Here is a 24,003-nt window from a genome sequence, read left to right as displayed (position 1 = left end):
CATATTAATTTCAGTTATGGTGTATTTTAAATAGAAACCAGGCCATTTCTGGCGTCACAGATCTGCGCCCCAGCCATGTGTCGAATAGTTCATGTAGGATGCTTAGACAGGCAAATGCAGTATTCATTAATGAAAAGTGAGCACCAATACAGAGTGTTATATAGCATGTGTGCAATGAGCAACTGTCACTAGTGCATACATGACAACATTTAGGAACAGAGGAGATTAAAAAAAAATATCGTAGCAAATTAATTTTCAACTTGACTTGCATTGAAGTGGAGGATTTTCCAATAAGTACAAATTTGAAATAAACCTTTTTAAATGTTTTAAAATTAGTTTTAATCAAGAGTATTCTGCCTAAATTTGTAGTGTTGGCATGTATGCAGGGGCGGCACAGTAGAACTCTGTCTGTAGTGGCTATAGGCGGACCGGTCAGTGTGGCTGGAAAGGTGTGCGGTTATGGTGAGGCCTATGTAAGAAGAGTTGTGCGAAGTGTACAAGGTCCTCATACAGGGTATGTCATAGCAAGTGAAGTTTACACCACTGTATTGTAGCAAATTTTGATTATGGTATGCAAGTGAAAGGGTGAGTATCATGCAATATTTGTATTTCGTGTTAGATTGAAAAACAGGCGCCTAGGGATGTGCTATTTTCTACTTCTTAGGGTCCTGTGAGGTTCAGAGGGGGCAGACGAGTGCCAAAATACATGGGTTTATGTCGTCCACCCCGAAGCAGTGTAACAATGGAAATACACAGACACCAAAGTAAAGGGTTTATTGTGTCCCAGAGAAGTGATGAAAATGGAGCCCGGCAGCTGGTATGGACGTTCAGTAACCAAAGTTAGGGAGGCATCAATTTGTCAACTGGCGGAGGCTCAAGAAATGATTACGGACCATGAATGACTCTGTTCTGGCCTTGGGACCTTCAAGACTCTTACCTGGAACCTGTGTTTCATGCCCTAGGTCGGAGGAAGGATTAGGTATGGGTGGTGAGTGGAAACAAGTACAACATAAAATACACCTAGCAGAATCCTGGATCAGAACCAAAGTCCACTGTTGCAATCGGCCAACTTCAAGGCACAAGTAAAATGTTCTAAGGTGCTAACTAAGACATTTAACCTTCACATGGAGAGTGCCGCTATATTGTTATTGCAGCCTCACTTACCCCTTCGCTGTGGCGCGAATTCCGCCGCAGCGCTGGGGGGGTGAGCGTGGCGCCGCCATGCTCATGACGGAACCACGCCGTCATGAGTCACGGGCGAGCTGTGCTCATGACGGCGTGGTTCCGTCACGACTCCGCCCACTCTCTATTTCGCCCGCACAGGCGGGAAATTAGTGCCGCGTGGGAGGAGCGGCCGCGGCATGACGGAACCACGCCGTCATGAGCACACGCCGCCCGTGGCTCATGACGGCGTGGTTCCGTCAAGAGCATGCAAGGGGTTAATTATGTAGTCAACACAGGGAGAATTTGTCAACAAGCCTTTAACTATATACAATAAGAAAACTACAGCACACAAGAGTAACATAACATTAGGATATGGGTCACATACAAACTTAACTATTCCACTTGGTGAGCATGAGAGTGGATATTAAGCTGGTCAAGAACACTTACAACCTCGAGGAAGAATTTAACATCCATAGGGAAAATATGCGTGGCACAAATTCCCACTAGGGATAAAGCATTGCTGAACAAACCAAGTGCCCAAGACACAAACTCACATACTATGGTGTAATATGAATAATGAAGGTATGCTTCATGCTGCACAGGGAATTGATTGCAAGACTGACAGATTCAGTGATGAAAAAGTTCCAGACTGGCTCAATTTGCTAATTTTTTTAGGTTGTTTTTATAGAATATAATGTTGACGTGATCATTGAACCTTGTGCCTGTGGAACTGTATCCAAGCAACTTGGTAACCACATTACTATATGTAATAGAGTGTAATGTATGATAGGAAATAAAAATAATAAAAACATGTTTAAAACAAATCAGGTGCCCATGAGGGCCAGTAATTCCTAACCCAGAGGGTATAATTCTTTAGGCAAAGGAAACATAGTAAAATTATCTATACATGTGTAGTATACCTCCGCTATCCTTCTCATTTCAAATAACTGACTATTATCCACCAATCAAAATACCTTCATATTTCACTATACTAATTCACCACTAATCCTTTATGGGTTTCCGGAGTAGCGTGCTACTCACCTAAACAAAAGTGCTTCATCAACCCATCAGAGGTAACAAGCGCTATATAAATACAAACCTTTTTTCCTTCCACTATCCTTCTGAATGCAAATAACTGACTAACCAATCCACCACTTAAACACTTTCATATTTCACTATACTAATTCAACACTAATCCTTTATGGGTTCCGGAGCAGTGTGCTACTCGCCGAAAAAGCGCTTCGATGCCTCATCAGGGACAGTAAGCGCTATATAAATGCAATTACAATACAATACAATACAAGCTACAGAGCACACTAGGAACATAGCTGTTCCCAAGTTAATTTCAGATTGCCCAGGGACCTTGGCAAAACGCAAGGGATGTTCTGCTCTCTCTCTCACTCACTCCTTGTCATTTCTTTAGTATCTGATGTGTTTGAAGTGCCACGTTCATAAGACAAGATGGGGGGAAAAGTACGGCAGCGCAGCATCGAGGTTTAAAAACTGAAGGAGCAAATAGAAAGCAAAACAAAAAATTGAACCAAGTATGTAAGGACTGTCAATTAAACACTGTGTGGAAACGGGTAATATTTTACTTAGCATAAGCAACAGCCATTTTGGCTGTGGTATCTATTTTGTTTCCTTCGTAATTCTTCCGTCCTCTGCAACTGGTCCTTTTCACTCTGCTTGTGTTATCTATTTTAGTTGACATCCTGACATGGCTAAGCAATGTACGTGCTGGGGTTTTGTAGCTGCCAGTGCACCTGGTCTCAGATGTTAAATGTCGACCATTTACTGCTGCCATAAGCATTCCTGCACCCCTCCCACTTTGCTGACCACGTAGTCATCCATCTGCCCTTGTTTGCTGATAGCTATTTCTAAACTTGTTTCCATTTCTGTTCACATGCTTACATTGCAACAAAATGGTATAACAGGGACGATGGTTTGTGAATTCAGTGTACTACCTCCTGAAGCACTTGAGAGTGTTGTGTGGACGTGGTCCCACTCATGAGTGATTAATAAACTTGTTATTTTATTTCAACTCCAGTGCCGATCTCTATTTTGTTAGACTTTGGACCCGTGGACAAGAGGGTGACCCTGCACCAGTGTGCCCACTTTTAGGCACATTTCCACAACTGGGAAAGTCAATAGGTCTTGCTTTTGGGAACTACTGGCTTTGCAATATGTTACTGTATACATTGCATATTTTACGTAAGTAAAGACTTTGAATTTGTTAACATTTGTAAAGCCTGAATGCTTTGTTGCACTTTTGTATTGAAATCGACTCCACCAAGTACTGGCAAAGCCAAGAGGTCTTTGCTCTAAAAAGTTGAGTTATTGGGTTTCCAATGCTTGTAAGGTACATGTGAGTAGAGTCTCATGGAGGTACCAGGGTGAATGCGGATTGTAGGAGTGTGTCAAAAAGGGGACACAATTGAGAACTCTTGAGATGAGGCTGAAGGCACTGTGAGTCAGTGGCCCATAACATGGTTCAGATTACATGCTCATCCAATCCTTGGCCTCTCTCCTGTGCACACAAAGTGATGGACACATAAGTATCATTTGTAATTACCATTCTAATTATTTACAACAAAATCACTTTGTTACTAATTTATATCCAACTGCTAACAAGCACTCACAAATACAACACATCTGGCTTGGTTCAGGCATGTTTGTTATTGTGTGATATGTTTGGATGTGTGATATGTTTGAATTCAATAGCAGAAAACTCAAAAAGAGGCATGTAAAAAAGCTGGTCAGGCAGCATGCTGTGTACAACACAGGATTGTAGTTCACGTTTAAACCATGCATCTAACTACTTAGCCCTTTAAGTTGAATAAAAAGAAAAACCTGTGGTCCACAACAGGAGTTTGCCTACAAACAGCTAAAAGATGCCTCTCGGCAAGACCTAAAAATTGTGATGTTGTACAACCGTGGAGTCAAATCTAAAAGATGTGGAGCAATGAGAAGGAGCAACTGCTTTGCTCCTCAGTGGCCGTCATTCTACAGCATCTCTGGGAGGGCAGGAGCACAGCTGGTGTTACATGCCAGGGGGGAATGGTGCATTTCAGTAAAAGAAAGCAGAGGGCCCAACCTCCTACACTGCCAACTCAGGATGTGATAGTAGGCCCTGGGCCTCTTGGTGCAACAGCACCTTTTAGAAGTGGAACTGCCCAATTTGTTCCCAGCAAAATTGATCCAAAAACTGTGTGGGTCATTTGCTCCTTGGCAAAGATGATCCAAATATCCTCAGCTTCCCTGGGAGCGAAGCACAATGGGAGAAACATCTGCAAGAGACAACAATGTGGAGCGCAGTTGGGTTGAGTAGAAGCAATGGGAGGATGGGGGTTGAAATAAATGGGGGGAGCAACAGCAGGGTGGAAACAACAATGGAGTCCATTGGAGGTGGGGAGCAAACAAACAGTTTGTGAGAGCAACATGGAGTGGAGGAAGTAAGTGGACAGGAAAAAAAGGTTGGCCAAGGGAAAATCATACGGGCAAAAGAGTGCAACACAGCAGGAAAAAAAGCAGAAGAGGGAGACACCTGGAACACATGCATTCTAGTTGAGTGCTCAAACAAAAAGAAAAAAGTAGCACCTGAAAAAGTGAGCTGTGGAAGGACATAGTAATGAATCCTGCTCCATGGGAGGAGCAAATGCAACAAGAGGAAGCAAAGCATACAGAGCTAATACGTAAGAAGCGAGCAATGAGAGCAACAATGCAGACTCTAATCCCACTGTAAAATAACAATATGTCTCGCAACAGACAGCGTATGCACTGCCATAGGCGAGATCTAAAAAACAGCAGTAGGCAACATACAGTGAACAGTGGAAACCCGTATATATTGAGAATAATACAAACAAGCAGCGCAAAGTCAGTCAGTCTGGCGCTGGCCCTTTGGTTTTGCCATTTCTTATATTGTTTGTGATTTTCTTTTTTATGAAAGCGCACATAGTAATATGGCCGATTCCCGAGCAGCTACCTAGGTAGCTATAGAGGAGATTGGCTGTGGATCACTCCCTTGGCCGTCACCTACCCAGCCGCACACTGGGCAGACTTTCATTCGTCTCTCAACCGTGTCTCCTTTCCTCCCCCTCCTTACGACGAATCAGCCATTTGTGTGACTCTGACTTTGTCTTTTTGGTTCCCCTGAATTACTTTTCCCCCTTGACGGTCTTCCTGACCCTATCTTCATTCCAATCCCATTTTACTTTTCCCCTCTTTCTTCTATACCCATAGGATATGTGTATATGTTAAGCTATGCTCTAGTAACTCATGTTACTGTGTAACACTGTTTTTTTCCTATGTTATAGTATGCTCCTGTAACTGACTTAATTTTATAACTCGTTAATCCTCATGTAAAGCGCTCTGATACCTCCGTGTCTAGCCAGTCCTATATAAAATTCTGCAAATAAATAAAATAAAACATAGTGTGAAAACAAGCACCATTCAAAAGTCTATGTATATAGATAATGTGTAAGCACACACTGCAGCAGTAGTCCCTGGCAATTAAAGGGATTACCTATGGTGTGCATGTGTACATTGCGCAAGGGCAGAATGCAGTCTCTCACAGCCAGATCAGCAAGTGGCTTAAGAGGCTAACCCCGTTACCCATGCTGTAGGCTATGGTGGACAGAAGCAAAATATGAATGATGCTACAGCAAGCTAATGGTTGAAGAGGGCTTACTGACAGCACTTGTAAGTAAGTTTGTATGATCAATATGGATATAGATATAGGTATTTTTTTTAACTAAAAAGCAAAAGATTTTAGGTAACACCAGGCCGAAAGATGGCTCATAGAACAATCCACAAGCGGGTAAGCAAAAATGTAGCACCCCATGGCAGTACGCGTCAATTAGGCCATAGACGCCACAACACAACACACTCATTGTAACTTGCAATATGGGACAACATTCATAAGGTCTTAAACATCCATTCTGATAGATAACTTTTGTTTTTGTCTTTTGAAAAAGATAGAAGTATTGGAAGTGTATGATGAGCAGACAGTGGTAGATTCTCCCTTACGGAGTCTAGAGTATGTTCTGTGGCAGGATCTTTGTGTAAGAACTTCACACTACCAAGCTTAGTCTTGCAGAAAGAGTAGCGCATTTCATTAAGGTACAAGTGTGCACTGCACAACTGGTAAATGCATACTAAAATATAAATATACTTTGAAACGTATGAGATTGTAGACATCCATGTTTGGATAATCCCTTAATCGCCTAAAAATACATGCATCTTGGCACAGATGTTAAGTACGTAGTAAAGATTTTTTTTTTTTTTAACACCAATAACTTCTAATATTTGTGGCAACACTTGCTTCCTCAGCTTGGATGCATGTGAGTTGAAGATTTTGGGAGATCATCCTGAGGATTGGTACAGAGTTAGTAACTGGAGTATCATAGTGGGTAACCTTTCAGGTCTGACAAGTTGTCCAGAGGACAAAATGGGTCTCAAAACGTCGATGGATTAAAATGGAACCAGCGTTATGTGGCTGTGCCAGTCTGTAGCAGTATTTGGTGTGTGGCTGCATGTTTGCATGGCTTCTTTTTTTAAGGGTTGCAAGTCCTAAAAGCGTGTTATTTCAGACAAAAGAACATCCATCATATTACGTTAAGGTGTAACATTACAGCCTCAAGGGTGATGGCTGAACTACTAAAGGGACCTGACCTGTTATTTACTGCAGTTCCATAAGCAGCAGCCAAGAAGCCTTTCCTTTGGAGCTGAACACCCTAAGATACGGAGGAGCGGGTTCACAATCCCCCCCTTTAATGCAACACCAGTACATCAGGCTATGTGTATCAGAGAATTAGGTTTGGTTTTTGTACACTTTTGGTTATTATAATAAAAAGCATGCCAGGCTCAAACCCTTGTGCATAAAGTGTCCGCCTGGTCAGGGATCGTGGAATGAAACTGACTTTGTTGACACCCCAATGCAAAGTCTTGCATCAACATTTCCATCTACCGTCAAACTTTAATTATGAGCAATGTCAATATACAAAATGCAGTGTGCTTTCTGGAACAGCCTCAATTACATACCCAGTTCTCCTTTGCTTCTATAATTCGGTCTTAACTAGACTATACACACCACCATGCTAAATTTACAGCCTCTTTTTTCAAAAGGTCTTGCGTAGTCTTTGCTAAATCGAAACCTAAAAAAATATTTTACAAGAGGAGTGTAATAACCTGTTGGTATTGAATTAAAGTTGAAAGTTAAAGGCAACTATTAAAGTGTGGGTGAACAGCAATGGAGGAATACCAGCCTACTCTTATAACCACCCAAGAATAATCAGATGTGATACCAACCATATCTGATATTGTATTGATGTTTTAACAAGACTTTACGAATAAGTGGCTTGCTTAACAATAAGACAGCTTTGAAGGCGGAAACAAAGGGGCCCAGAAACCTGTGTGACTCGGGTCATGGGAATTTAAAGAAATTATGTTTTCCTCACTCTCACGTGGGACCATCCCATCTAGCAGGGTACGGCAACAGCCTCAAAGCACCACCAGTAATCCGCACAAAAGAAAAAGCCTGAAAAACTGCCTTTTTTATGGTGCATAGGGAGCACACTACTTTTAAAATACTCAATGGTGCCCCTAACACTCTGGAACCATTATTGCAGGCAAGTTTTCCTATGAAACCACAGACTCATCCTTTTGATCAGTTCTGTGCTTAGTGAAAATGTTTAATAATTAGGTCCGTAAATAATGAGAAAACTTCCGGATGGGAACATGAATGAAAAACAAAATATCTAGCACCTTCCATCTTAACCACCCTACACCAAGCAACCCATAATTCATTGGATAAGAAATACTGCTGTTGATGCACCAACTCAATTAACATTAACGAGGGCCAATTCGCAAAAATGGAGAATCCTGTGCTCAGATAATCAGCCAAGACCAGTAAGGAAACATATGCACAGTCTTCTTTCCAGTTTATAGATTTATTAAACTGTCAAACTAATCATTAGAAAAAGTAAAACATTAGTAACATCAAAAGCCAATTCATTAATAAAGGCAATAATACAATATGCCTACTGCCTTGGGATAATTATGCCCAGATTACTTAAAGAGGGACAGGTATTGGCCACAAAATGGTGCAAATGTAGTTCATGGATGGTGTTACAATTTAAATTTCAAGCAACAAAATACAGATGCACTTGGTTGGTAGCAACCTGTGGTGCCCCATTCATACAATACGTAAAGTTATAGATGTTAAAAGAAAGCCTCAAGTGAGAGAATGCTTAGTTCAGAAGAAGGGCTTGTTACATGATACACGACCTGCAACATTAACAAGCACCAGCAAAGCCATTAGGTCTGAATTCAATGTGTTAACACGTGCAGCTTTGGCACATTTGAGTGAGACATACAGAAGGCAGTCAGCAGGAACAGACAGATGTAAAGCTGTAAAGTACTCTCTCGTTCAGTTTACAATAAGCAATCAAGGGGAGGCGGAAGGAGACACCCAAAACAGCCAACAGGATTAGGTGAGAGAAATGAATGCTCTACTCGGCTAAACTAAAACTTGATTGACAAAGCCTAAACCAACAGCTCAAAGAAGCTGACAGAAGAAAACATGCGGTTAAAAAGAGCAGAAGCGGAGCCCACTTATGTATATAGTTAGCAATAAGTCCGTTTGACAGTTAAACTGGCAGAGAAGCAAGACCAGCATGTACCTCGTAAATACATTAAGAGATGAAACACACCATGTAATGTAAATTTAGAATAGATATCTACACATTTGTTTAATACACTCACTCTGTGAAACTATAAGTGTCAATTGCCTATCAATATCAGTTCCGGTTGCACAATAAATGACTGTGGTTGTGCTGTGGGGTGTCTGGAAGGGCACTGTTAATTTTCAAACTCTTGCTCTCAAATTGAGGTGCTCTGAGGTGGAGTCTTTCAGATTATAATCTTAATTAACATTGAGCTTTTTTTCTGCAATAGAAATTCTCCTAAAATAGAATTTGGAACTGGAACTCGATTTTAATGCCAAGTGTCTAGGCATGCATGTAAGGGAAAGTTTGGTTTTATGTGAATAGATTGAAGGGAAGAGATAGTCCTTCTGCCTGCCGTCAACCCTCCTTTAATTTAGGGCGTACACTTACAGACGTGACAAAGAGTGCCTAGATATTTCTCATACAGCGGTGCGATAAGGGTTCCATGGACCCTAATGAAAGTAAAGAAAATGGCCCCTTCCAGGTTCACAGTTGGGGTATAGTGTGCCTTTTGCATCTCTGAGGACCGGTAACACTACCCCTGCAGACACTTTTCTCATAATAAGGTATACAGGCAAGGACCATATCTGAAATTAATATCAGTCACTCAAAAAAAGGTCAAAAAATGTACAGCGTTTTTCGTTCTAGTGCCTGTCTGATTTCATGTGTTCCTATGAAAAACAAGTGCTCAGCAGTCAGTGAATGTCTACGTCCACCAGGTTTCTTAACAGCTGTCTGGCACCACACAAAATGTAACATCTATTTCGCTGCTGCAAAGACAGGCTACAGTAGCAACAGTTTTGTTTAAAAGGACAAAACACAAAGCAATCCTAAGTTTCATATACCGTAAATACAGTGTATCAGGGCTTGTAGTTTTTCGATCAGGGGTAAACAGAAGACTCCCCCAACCTCGTACCCCTGTGGCAAGGATGGGCTCTTCAAAGCATAGGCGGGCTGAATAATGGGAAAAGAAACAGAACGATTAGTGGCTAAAATGGACCTTGACATCCTCGTGTCAAATGAGAGAAGAGAGATCACTCCACTACCAAAGATAATATTCCAACAGAGATGGACTAACTGGAGCTTAATTAATCCGCAAACATCTGAAAGGGAAGACAACTGCAAACTAGCACTGAACACTCGTGGAGCAAAGGAACAGAACACGTCATGTAGTAAACATCAAACGGAGAATGGAAATATGGAACAAGCACACGGCGTTAGTTGTTTCCACCAGTAGAGAGGCAGTAGAGTGGAAAACTAAGAACAAGCTCATCATGGGCCCAAATAAGGATGTTCCTTCCTGAGTGCTGCCCTCCTTTTGCCAATATTCAGGAAAGATGGTGATTACACTAGGGATCTTTTCCGAAAAATATATCTCAAATAGAAGAGGTGGATCTAAGTAGGTTGCGGTTTGGGCCTACCAGCAGTGACTACATCTTCAGAAGGGTGAAAGGGGCCTCATGCCCCCATCCCAGCAATGAGGGAGCAGCCAGCTTACACCAGTGGCCAGAGATGAAATGGCTGGCAAGGCAAGCCACAATGAAGTAGGAGCGAATAGTTCTAAGTGTGGGACCATGGAGCTGACAAGCGTCCGGAGAGGCAAAAGATGCAAGGATGACAATCGGATGTACAAGAGCATAGATTGTGATATCACCGTGGTCCTCCACTCCGTCACTTGGAGCCAAATGCTGAAAGCCTCAGGGCATGAAGAGCTTCTTGGAAAATCTCTGAGCAAGAGTCTAAATGTCCCTGGGGGGACCTCACTCCTGTCACCACATGAGAAAAGCATTAATCACACAATGACACAGTTTTATCAAATTTGCGCACACTGCCGCCTGGCAGAATTAATGTGAATGCTAAGGCTATGGCCAAACATGCGTTGGCAGGTAAACTTGTTCTTGTCAATGTGACAGTAGTGCTGACAGGCAGGACAGGGATGGCCAATATCATACAATGCTTGGAAGCGAGCATTTCTTGAACATTTCACGAATATTCCTGCACTCGCCGAAAAACGCGGTTAGGCAGCAGTATTCTTAGGTGAGTTTGTGACTCAGTACGCAGTACATCATATGTCAAGCACTCACCAGAAATGGAGGGACTCACAATTGGTATGGATTTCTTCAGAATGCCCAGGCAATTAACACAACCTCCACATCCTAAAAATGTGCAACATCCAAGGAAGGGGGCGTGCTTACCACATAAAGGGGGTTGAGGTTACAGCTAATCCTAAAATAAGTCACCCTACCAGGGTAAAGATATTTAGAAAGAAGAGACAACCCACCAAAGATCCACTCGAAGAGAAAGGATGCTGCCTGGAAAAGGGAGTGCTCTGAAAATGCCCTTACGCGAGTCAGTCAGTCGAGGAGAAGCTGACAGGATGTTTGCCGATTGCTGCTTCTGTATTTCAGGCAGGATAGAATCCCATTTTGAGACAAGAAGGAAAGATGCTAAGTTCTACTTCTCTGGGAAGCCAGGACTGAGGATCTGAGTGATACTGGGACCAGACGGAGTGGACATGTAATAAGGTTCATAGTGTTTGACCAAGAGAATAAACTGTTTTATAAACAGCAGCCTGTCTGCCTTCATCACTGTCTCGGAAAGCCTCACACTTAGCTAGGTTGATTGGCAATCCTTGTAGACTGATGTATAAACTGTATGACCCCCAGGTCCTCCCTGATGGGAAAGCAGACCAAACGTAGCTGTTCAGTGGGTCGCAGCGACAGACTTCTGCTGAGGTGTAGTTGGGTAGTGAATGCTAATGGCACACGATGTAGTGGGGAATCTGTGGTCGCTGGGTTTCTGGCGCTGCAGGCCGCATGGGAATGGGGATCTGTGCTCATGGACACCTCCCCCTATAAGGCAATCTGGGCTGCTGTAGGTAGTTGGCCCTAACCAGGGCCTCCCAAACTAACACCAAGAGCTCTAAAACGGTCTCCACTCCAGGCTCATCAGCAAAGAATAAGACAGATTTCTTGGTAAAAGGGTTCTCACATACCGTGCTCATTCCCAGAAATTACTTTTAGGACGAACGCCCAGTCCCACAGAAGTGCAAGCTTTACAATGTGATCGGAGCCTGAGCACAAAAGACAGTGCCCTTTTCCTTTCCAGAAGATTAGAGTGAGTTCATCAGATCACCGGACTCAGGTGTTTGATGATCCCCATAAACGGGGTAAGACATCCATGAGGTCACCAGGTATCGAGTCTCCCAGTACTAGACCTGGGCAAGCACCTGCTGCTCCTTTGCTGTCCAGGCACAGTTACAGTACAACGGGCACACATCTTAGCCTCCCACTGAACTCCCAGATGGAAGAAATGATTCAAGAGTCCATGGTAGGAGAAACATTCCAACCACAAAAGCCGGCCAGGTCTATGATTAGAGTCCACTGCTTGGGCAGCGATGTAGAACACGGACGCCACAGGTAACACAGTACTATCGTAAGGATTCTAGAGTTTAAAAAGATCCATCTCACAAACATATTTTTAATAAAGAATTCGGTTTCACCAACACTAAATGAAATATATGTTTGGATTCCTGTTTTTTTTAAACATATTCTTGAGAAGGTTTACACTTGGCAGATGCTAACGATACGGGCACTGTGAATGTCTTAGCTTTCAAGGCTGATATTGATAGATCTACATAAAGGATTTAAGCTATACTTATGAACAGCTAACACGTAGAAAAGAACAAAACTGGTCATCAGCAAACAATCAACAAGCAGCAGGCAGAGATGAGTCCGGCTTCAAGCCACCACAAATCCTAGGGGCATGTTTTCACGCCGCTGCATGCCCTGTCGGTGCGAGCTGCAAATGTAATCTGCACAGCTGTCATTACAAAGAATCAATTTATTACTGCAGAATGTCTCAGCAAGAAGAAAGGAGACGTGACACTGTGTGACAGTGATTTCTCAACACTTTCACCACACACGAAAAGCATGAATGCAGCCATCTGACATTTAAGAAATGAGCAGCTTGTAGTTCTGACTCAAGATCCGATTTAATGATCGGTGCAATGGAAAATCCTCAGATTTCTGGAAAATAATATGAAATCTGGAGGAGAATCCACCGGCTGAATTTCCTCAACCATACTATCCCGCAGGTGGCGTCTGCTCTGGACATAGCTTTATCCCCCGAAATTTGAGCAATTTTCATTAACACTGAACTCTAAAAGACAAAAGACACCAGCGGTGATACTAGGGATCAACTGATCCTCCGAGAGTTCAGAAGTATCCAAGTGCTCCACCATGCTATCTTTGTGGGCCTTTTGGATACAGAATCACCAGCAGGATGTTGGGCATCAGCATTCTATGTGAGAATGAGATGAGTTGGGAGAGAGTGAGGTGATCCCGGCAGACTATGGAGAAGCTGCTGTGGGACAATTGTTGGTTCTGAAGGGCTGGGTGGCCAAGTAAACCATCTCTCAGCCTCGTCAGGAAAGCTCACTTGTTGGGATCCAACCTGTTAGTACATCCAGGAGGGGTGTGGGGGGTTTTGGGCGGTTAGGAAAATGTGAAGAAGAAATGGTGTATAAAAAACGTGAAAGATATGCAAATCAAAGTAAGACAAAATGTATATAAAAAATTAATGAAAGTAACTTATGAATACATTACTGTACTTGTTTCTAATTCCTGTATCATGGATTGATTGCTATAATGTATGCACTTTTTATGACTGGATTTTAGCATACGTTTTTGTGTTTTGCTTTTATGGTCTTTTTCAAAAACCGAATAAAGCTTATATTGATTGTTTGAATAACAAAATAAAAATTTGAAGAAATTTCTTTGGGTCAGGGACTATTTTCGATTTATTCTTTTTATTAATGTAGATAAGTCAAGCGGGAATGTTTATTTGTATTTGATGTTCTGTTTCACCCAAGTACTGAGCCTAAAATAGCGTACTTGGGGGTGCCTTTTTGGTAAGAAGATCCCTAGCCACCTATTCAGTGAGTGAACTTCTGCTGTTCTTAAGTAGAAGGCTACATGTTTGCCAGTAATAGCTTCCCTTTCTATGATACAAGCAGGGGAATCTTCATCAGGACAGAAAACACTGTGGTTCAGATTCACATATCAAAACCAAGAAAAGCCTATTTTTTGCTGCTCTGCAAAGCATTGATTTAGACTTTGGAACATTATGCAGCGCATGGGAACTTCTAGTCAGCAGGATGCCTGGCAGCAGTCACGAACAACTAGACAAACCTAGTATTCAAATCAAACACCAGTGCTTCCGTAGATTAGAGGGAGCTAATTCCTCTGGCGAAACCACATCTATGTGATAACTTGATCATCCTCAAATCTTTAACAACCAAAGAAATAAAAATACTAAGTGCCTGCCTCAGGAAGAGAAGTTCTAGGCTGTACTGGGATGGGCAAATGTTAGGTCCAACTCAGAGAGCAACATTAATCCTGTTAACATCCATCTCCTGATACAGCCTAATTAACATTGATCTTTTTTTCTGCAATAGGCATTCTCCTAAAATAGAATTGGGAACTGGAACTCGATTTTAATGCCAAGGGTCTATGCATGAATGTAAGGGAAAGTTTGGTTTTATTTAAATAAATTGAAGGGAAGAGATAGTCCTTCTGCCTGCCGTCAACCCTCCTTTAATTTAGGATGTACAGCCCTCAGGTACTGTAGCTGTACACTTCCACTTCAGGAGTTCGACTGTTTAGCGATTAAACAGATATGGGCAAGGTAGTACCCCTGTTCCACATGCCAACCACCCCCTTATGCATTAGAAAATAACTTTGCACCCAGTGCACTCTCATGTACAGGAATGCTAAAGTTAGCAACAGGTGGAAATTGACATACATAGAAGATAAATAAACAAGATACCGCCAAACATTTCTTTCAGATGAACGCTCCAGTTCACCGTCACATGAATTAGTAAGGAACCCTGAAAGTACTCCAACATGCTCCAATTTTTCAAATTTAAAATCCAGGCGGTATAAAGGGTAGGTGGTCTGATGTAGATAAACAATATTTATGTGATTCTCTCTGAAAAATAAGTATCTATTCAACAATTTATAAAGTGCAAGATTATGGTACACTATTTTGAGGCTACAGCTTTTGTTGCATATGCCTCACCTTCTCTATAGCCTTGGCGATATTTCAATTATGCCAGAGAAATTTCTGTAATTCACTGTTACTCTTGTGGCTCAAAATTACCAAAAACAACATTATTGTGCCCGCTCATGGAACTAAGTAATTTGGGGCAAAGATCCTTCTGCAGACACACAGGAACAACGACCACAGATAGTACGAGTGGCTGCTGGCTACTGCTGTGCGTGGCCTGTTCTATTTACTGCTATCCTGTGGTCCATTTTGGACACAAGAGTGCATTTTGCACTAAGACAATAGTGCTGAATGCATGATTACGCTCCTTGCGTAATTACGCATGATTGTGCGGTAATGCTGGGTAATTAAGCTAGGGATGATTTTGTGAGTCACACCCAGCACTGCATTGTTCTCCAGTTATGTATCCTCTATCTCCACCCTCAAACACAGATGTCATCCCATAGAAAGCTCAGTACATTAGCAATGGCTTTCCTTTGGCACTCCTATTCAATCAATAAAGGGGTCCTTCTTCTGTGGTACAATGGTAACAAGCCTGTCTCTTTGGGCTGGTAAACAAGGTTTTAGAGTTGGTGCTCTGAAAGCAGCTCCAAACTGTGCAGGTGCACATGAACAAAGCACCTTTGTCAGTGCGCTACCAATGATGAATAGTATCGTCGCATGGCGTGGCCCACGTTTAATTTTTTTTCCCCTCTCAAGTCTTTTCCAGGGCCAGCTGTAACTTCTAAAAGACGCTTTGAAGTTGCCTTTGATGTCAGACGTCGCATCGCCGCCAAGGAAAAATACATGACAAAGTTGACTGTTTTTCCTGTAATGGGCACCCAACAAGAAACCTCCATTTTGAGATGGAAGCCACAATGGGGCTGCTTCCCATTCTCTCTTGTCTGGACCACAGGCCTGTCTGCACCTCACCGTGTTTTGGAGAGAAGTTTAAAGAAGGCAAGTTACCCAATTTCCCTCGCGTCCTGACAGTAGACTTGCCAACACCTCTGAAACGGGCCTTTCAGCCAACAACCAAAAAAAGCAATTTCCATCAGCAGTACTCCACGATGTCTTAAATCACACAGGCAAGTCAAAGCCCAATGCCCTTCGTTGACTTTCATCTGCAGCCACAAAGAAAGTATCAGGGCATGATGTTTTCAAATATTTGCGCTGTGAAAATGTGAACATTTATTTTTCTTAAGTTCACAGTAAAATATTTCTTACCTCTGCCTAAAATAAAGATACATTTTTTTTCCAGAAAAGTAGAGGGTGAGAGGCCTATTGCACCCAAAGTACAGCTATTTTTAACTAATAAACTTGGGGGCGGAGACTCCATTTCCCTTCTTTGCATTGGAGCTAATGGCATCTTTGCTACGTCACCGCAGAAAAATGTGTATCTATCTATCTATCTATCTATCTATCTATCTATCTATCTATCTATCTAAATAATGATGGGGATATCCAGCATTCGAAAGCTGAAGCCTCAGACCAGGCACCGAAACACTATCAGATGAGGTGACACTCAGAGGGGAATATACCATATTCTGGAGAGGTCAATTTAATGCCGAAGGGAGAGGGTAAGGGAGGCATTTCTGCTTGTCCGCTATAATTATCTGTCTAACTGTCCGGCTTTACACGTCTTTATTATGTTAATGCAGTTGACGTTTCCAGAAGATTCGTTTCCCCTGTAGGCTCCATATAAATCGCATTTAATAGAATCTTGAATTAGTTTTCACCTCAATAAAAGGGCGAAATAGTAGAGAAAGATTTTACCTAAAGACGGTTGTTCTGCACAGGAGCAGAACTTGGGGCCACAAAAACAAAACTTTCCAAACATATAATCCACATTCACAGAATTGGTTTTATGTCATAGTTATAGAGTGAGTTTATGAAGCTCTTTGGTATTTTGAAATGTGCGTATTTGCAAGTTTGGTGAGGGACTGTGGGAGTTTCTGGCATGACACCATGTGAAAGTAGAAGATGAGCCACAAACCTATTGTGGGGATTCACTTACCTCTGGTAGGTAACTTCCCAGCCTGTGCTCAGTCAAAGGAAGCAGTGAATGTCTTTTCTGGAAGGGAACCAGGAGGGGACATGATTTTCTTTAAGGAGAAAGGCTTCTTTGTGTCTTGCATTGTTTTTCAGTTACACTTCCAGAATTTCCCCTTTTCGATTTTTATTACTGTGAAATATTTCGTTGAGTACTCTGCGACCCTTTTTGACTAAATCTGCTCTAAACTCAGGAGTAAATCCACGGGAGTAGATTTGCACTGTGAGATTGGATCCATGGTTAAAAAGAAGGAAAAATACTTTGGAGTGCGTTCCAAAAGGGCCACAAACTACTGCCGGTATCCTATCATTTCCTCCTCACAAACTTTTCCAGGTAAAACCAGAAGGAATTAATGTGAGCAAAATACCACAGATTCCCAGTTGTGCAATTGAGAATGGGGAAAACTATGCATTACTACCACATTGACGGCTATTCTTAAGCGAAGAACTGAGGTTGAGGAGATATCCCACCCACTGATATCTATATTTACTGGCTGCAGTTTTACCTCGCAGAGTAACGCAACCTCAGATTGTTGTCTCTAGGCTCTTCCTCAGCTAGAAAAGTGCCCCTCTGCACTGTTGAAAATCACTGCACTACGTTTAGGCATCTCGGGCCAAGCGAGTAACAGGGATAGCATGAATGAAGACGCGGAGTCTTTTGCTTAACTGTACATGGCCATTTATGATAACACAATCCTACACACTTGATACCGTGCCTGTGAAATGTCTTACACAGTCCCTGCCCGAAGGAAAGCATCTGAGAAACCAAACCGAAGGATACTCCAGTGATTCTCAAAGGCAATAACGAAGAGAGGATTGATGGAGTTAATCTGTTCAATTTACAAACATTCCAGTCTAACACAGTTATGAAGAGAATTAGCTCTTTAAGGTAATCACGGGCATGGAAACGCAAGCCAAACAAATCAATGTGTCCTGGACTTTACTGAGCGAACTACTAGCTGTAAACACAAACACACGTTCAATGTAGGTGTCAGCAGCCAAATCCAGCGTAGGAGTGAACGTCTTGCTCCCAAACGGGAGATCAGTTACCCATCAGACATGATGTAACCGGTAATGCTCTGAACAAACAGGGTCTTTTGTGCCACCAAAATGTTGGACACCGGGCAGAACATCTGTTCACATATGTTACTGTCAAGTGGTGTCTGAGGGGGCGGAGAGCGCATTGTCTCTGAGCAGCTGTTTCACAACTCACTAAACACATCTCCAGTAATGCGAGTTGTGTGGGATCGGGTGGATGTGTGCACGTGGGAGGTTCTAATGATATAGTCATGGTTTGTCATGAAGCTGAGGAGTTTTCTTTTCGCCTGCTAGGAGTTTAAGTACAGCAGCCTGGAACCACATGGTGAAGAAGTTAAAAAAACATATTGTTGAACAAAACTAGAAATGGCCCTGCGGAACGCTGCCGTACTGCTGAATATTTTGCTTCAAAAGACTTGATACCATGGAAAGGCTTCTGTTTAGTTCTTTGCTTTAAAATCGGTCCCATTGAGTAGAGGGTGCTACCATCAAAATGTCTATCAGCCTCATGCATCAACCCAAAATCCAGTCGGTAAAATACCGATTCGGTAATAGCTCCCGGTATTAAGTAAAAAATACCCAATCCCAATGCATCAACCCAAAAGCAGAAATCGCTATTTAAGGAATCCTTAAATAGCGATTCTTTAAATAGGGATTCCTTAAATACCGATTCCTTAAATAGCGATTGCATTTAAGGAATCCCAAAGTGAGATTCCTTAAATGCAATGCATCAAAGTTAAAAAATTAGCGATTTCGCTAATAGGGGGAGCAAATTACCATGAAGATGAACTGCATGGTAATTTGCAAAAACTTTGAAAAATGCACTTTTGTGCATTTTTCAAAGTTTCATGTTGCGCACACACATGCCCTTAGAGCATGTGTGTGTGCAACATATGTGCACATATCATTTTCAGGGGTGCAACAGGGTGTCCTTTTGACACCCTGGCACCCTTGAAAGTGCTCCCGCTATTAGCGATTCGGTAATACCGAATCGCTAATACAGACTGGCTTTACATTCATTCCTATGGGCCTCCAAGCCCATAGGAATGAATGGGTAGGTATTCCTTATTACCGATTCGGTATTACCGATTCGGTAATAAGGAATATTAAGGAATCGCTATTTGAATAGCGATTCCTACATGCATAGCCTTTTGCTATTCCTTATTAGTGATTCCTTATTTTTCGCTAATAAGGAATCGCAAATGGCATTGTTGATGCATAGGCCCCTATATTGTTTAAAGGTCCTATGTGATTCACCAGCGTTTCATCTGTTAAAAAAAGAAAGTTTCCGGGGCCTATATGAGGAGTCGCTGCCAGAGCTACCGTATCGCTGGGTTGCTGAAAACCATGGCTGCCTAGTTTTGAATCCACAGCATGCCTCTTTCTTTCACCACTTTATACTTCCTGTCCCTTTAACTCAATCTCGAAACTTTGTTTTCACAACTTCTTTCTGCCATTGGCTTTTTCCCTCCCTCCCTCCCTCCCTCCCTCCTTTTCTCTTCCTTTTGTGCTATTTTTCTGTTGTTCAAGGTCAAACCCTGAGCCAAAAAGTGAGTGCCGGTGCCAACCACCAGCACAAGTGAAGCACAGTCCAGGCCCACTAGACACTTACAGCTTCTTGGGTATGAACATGAAATACATTGCACATAGTCTAATGACTGGATTCAACTTAATTTTCCATTTTGATCCGCTAGGTGTAAACTGCTCGGCCGGTAGTTGTGGACTGCCCTAGCCATACAAAGGCAAACAACTCGCTTTCTTTCACTCTTACCAATTAACATGCACTCACTCCAATCTGTGTGATACACAATATGTGGTAGTAGTACAACAATCAAATAAATACAAGTGACATTCCCCGAGTCTAAAAAATTTCCTACAAGGCCAAATGTCAAAAATAATTGACATTTTAACATTATTTACACTTCTGTGCATAATTTTATGAATAGGTAATAACGTGTTAAATATTGAAATTTACTAAGCTATTAGCTTGCCTTTGAGTAAACTTGGCTGTCTGCGAACCACTTTTACCATGAAAACACAAGAAGCTACAGACCAAAAAAGTCAGGTGCACAACTAAAGAGCAAGAGCCATTTGTAATGAAAGTAGGAGTCTTAGAGAGAGTTTAGAGAAATAAGTTAACGCAAGAATTGAGGGAGGGAACAAAAATGTTATAGAACATAGTAAAATAGGCTAATTGAAAAGAACGTCTGTCATAATTCCTGTTAGCAAGATGCATTTCGAAGAAAACAATGAAGGGAACGGCTAAAATCCCAGGCACTAACTTTGCCTGTTGCATTTTGTCAATAGAAAACATTTAATATTTTTGTTTCAATATTTTCAGAATAAAAATATGAAATTCTTCTATATCACTTTGAAAACATATCAGCATATAGGCTTTAACGTTGATTAAAGGAAGAATTTCTGCGATACCACTTTGAAAACATATGACCATATAGGCAATCCTTCTTTAGTGCTAAAGATTTCTCTTCCTCTCACTAGGTCAAAAAAGTTTTTAATTAGTGAGGGAACCACGTGCTGTCCTAATAGCGTCGACTTTTCCTCTGACAAGCAACTGAACCCTAAAGGAAATTAAAAAACTAGATTTTCTTTCGCTAGTAAGTCTCCCAGCTGGTTACAAAGTTTTCAGTGTTCGGCGCCCGCCCACTCCTTCCTCCCCTGCCTCTGTGCCAAGTCTCACTCCCGCACTCCTGCCCATGAAACATATGGCCTACAGTCAAGTGAATCTTGCTTCTCAAACTTTGCTTAATCGAAGGCAAATGGGGTATGATATTTAATATAGAGGAATTTAGTTACAAACATAACTTTGGAGCTGGTTAATGTCACTGCGAACTAATAATTACTTCAAAAGATCATAACACAAGACACTTCAAGATTACTAGAAAAACATCACGCTTATGGAAAGGATTTCCCGCATACGCAACCAAGAGACTGATCCTCATCTTACGCCCTCCAAAAACAAACCTATACTATTAAGTTTAATCATATTTTTGCTATTTCTCACAACAGAGAATGGCCTAGCAAATACGTGGCTGTTTCACAGAAAGATCATATCATACTTTCCTTCGATTGTACACATCAGGATATGCACACAATCTAAGCTTGGCGACCAGCTATCAGAACTCAAGATTCTATTTTCCAATGAGAGACCACTTTTCACAATAGCTCAACACTTCAATGCAAGTTATACACCTCCTGTGACCAACTAAGGTGGACCTTTCTTGCAGTAGAGTAGCATGGAGGAGAACAGGTCATGCCAATGACTTCCTTGCAAAGACCAATCGTAATGGGAGGATTTCAATTGTTCCACAGCTGTAGGCCAATCACTTTGATTAGGTTTTCATGCTTGCTTCTTGCAGAGGAACTTGGATTGATTTAGTGACATATGATCCCTGGGTCTGGCAGGGACGCAATGGAACACAGACCTCCACCGATATTCCAAATTTCCTCATCTGAAGGTTCTGTGGGCAATGCTGTGTATTTGTAAGCAGATTTTTTGCTCCACCAAATATTTTTTAAGGGCCACGGTTACCTAGTCGTTAGATTCCAGCATAAAAGGACTGCCTGGTTTAGATTATCTAGAGCTTCTCTACACAGTTCTTCTACTCCGATGTAACATTATTATCAGTTTATACATCATTTTCAGTATCATATGTCCTTATTGGTTATTCCAAAGAACTCCATATCAGAAGGTATTTTACAACTGTATGAAGTTGACCGTGGCTTCAGCACCGATATGCAGTTAGGAGGGTGTGTGATATTCAAATATCAGGCTGTTCACAGATAGTTATTGACGACAGAAGGCTTGTAGAGGTTGCTGGGCTATTTCCTTATAAGATTAAGTAATTCCTTCATGGGGCAGCGCAGCACCTGTAAGTGATTTTGGGGTAAGTGAACTATCTAAAATTCTATTTTCAATGGCATACTAACAATAGAATTAGGGTTTTAAATGACCCCAGACCCTCTATGTGCCCCCTCCAATCAAAAATATTGGCTATGATGGCCACATGAAGTTTGCTATCCCAAGAGGAAAACGTTGTGGGTGATGTCCCATTTCAATACCCAGTTCTCACAAAACTAATTAAGGCCCCTACTAGTCGGCCCCTACTAGTCTCTCACCTTAACTATGCCTGTGTAGAAAAAACACTGGCACCCTTGTAGACCCATTATTTCGAGTCAAGAGTGCAGTGAAAGGTTAGTGTGAGGGATCTCTTGATCCTATGAAATTTGCTTTGCAGCACCTAACTGAACCCCACGTAAATCGGGGTTCACATGGTTTCCAGCACACCCTGATGGACTCTAGCTTCACCTTTCTCCTTACAGAACTGCATTCGTGTCTCCAACCTTAGCTTCCTGGAGTATCTGAAAGGGGATGTGTAATACAACACATTGCTTCAACTGGACATTGAGTGTGTGCATTAATTGTCGAGTTACACAGTTTCAGAATTCCAAACCCTTGAATGCCTTGTAAGTAGCCTTTGAATGCTTCAAAGAGTCAAGCACACAATGAGAGTAACTTCGTTATCAAACTGGACAAACTACCAGGAGCGTTGACATGATGTTTTAACATCAGGGTCCACCCCAGGTCCTAACCTGTAATCGCTGCCTGCCACATGTCTAGGCTACACAGATCTGGTCAACAGGAAGCACACATTTCGTGCCATACCAAGTGACCCCAGATGAGCTTCTCCTCCTTTGTTTGCTAACGATAGAACACACCCATTTGTTCTTATTATGTATAACTAATTTTACATTTATTTTGCATGCATCACTAAAGTACCTGTGAAAAATCATTGGTCTGGCAAATTATTAAGCAGCCCAGAATAATGTGTTGAACCAAGAAAACTGGCAATATAATAACGAAAGAATAATCTAGAATTATTTTTTAATCTAATACCTAAAATAACTGCTCAATAAATGAATGGGCAATTTCACTAAATCATCTTCCAGTAGCTGTAAAAGGAAGCAAAAGAATACTCACTGAAAGAAAACCTACTGATGGCAGGTGTAAGGCAGGATCTTACAATATGGAGGGAATGGCAAAATATTTCATCCTACATTGGCCTTATTCGCAGTAAGACCGGCTGCTACCAGACTTAGCAAGAGTCCTCGGAACATCACTAGTGTAAAATGTATGCTTTTCATGTACAGCTGGTTTTACTTTATGCAATGGTTAACAAAGACTCACAATAATAGTATATTAAAAAACATGTCGACAAAAAAATATTTGTTTTTTCTTAATATTTCTCCAACCCTCTTACTTGTTTTCATGAAAGAGACCTTTGTATAATATGCCATGTAAATTCACAAAAAAATAAAAATATTACATTTATTGCTGCTCTTAATGTTTGTAAAGACCTGATAGACATTACCATTAACCGGTCTAGACCCCGGCAGATAAATAATTGCGTAAGCACTGCCAAGTGTAGCATCGTACAGGTACACACTGAGCCAAACACAGCAGAAGAGAGGGGCACTGAGGGAATAGGGAAACACCAAGAGAATGGGGGAAGTGAGCTACCACCAAGACAGGAATTAGTTACGCACTTACCAATAGGACCCTCTGCTGCATTTAAACATGATTCCAAAGATCACGAGAGACACCAAGCTCACCTCCCATTAGTCAACCTCCCCCCGGAAGCAAGCCCTTTTGTAGTTATATTTACAGGGGTCCCTGAAAATAGAATAGGACAGAGAGAATCACAACTGGAATTGAAGGGTAAAATTGCTAATTGGCTAAATTTTCACAGACCCCTACAACCTGGTCAAGAGGGAGAAATCCAACACGTGAGAAGGGTTTACTGGGTAGGCTCTAGAAGGAAAGACAGGGAGGGTAACTGCGTCATCGCACATTTTAAAAACCCAAATTTGGTGGAGTACATATTAGAGAACTGCAATAGGAATGCCACAAGCACAATTAGGACTATGCCGGTAGCCTACTTCTATCCCAGAAAATTGG

The 24,003-nt window shown here is 41.8% G+C and overlaps 1 protein-coding gene across 1 annotated transcript in view; it reads right to left on the bottom strand.

Moving 5' to 3' along the window:
* The window catches only part of GAREM1 (GRB2 associated regulator of MAPK1 subtype 1), a 442,505-nt gene that overhangs the window by 157,896 nt on the left and 260,606 nt on the right, over positions 1-24,003 (bottom strand). The window lies entirely within an intron of this gene.

Source organism: Triturus cristatus, chromosome 5_1 (genome assembly GCF_964204655.1).
Source record: "Triturus cristatus chromosome 5_1, aTriCri1.1, whole genome shotgun sequence".
Lineage (NCBI taxonomy): Eukaryota > Metazoa > Chordata > Amphibia > Caudata > Salamandridae > Triturus > Triturus cristatus.
Note: the sequence above shows the minus strand (reverse complement) of the source record. Positions and strands in the feature narration are given on the sequence as shown.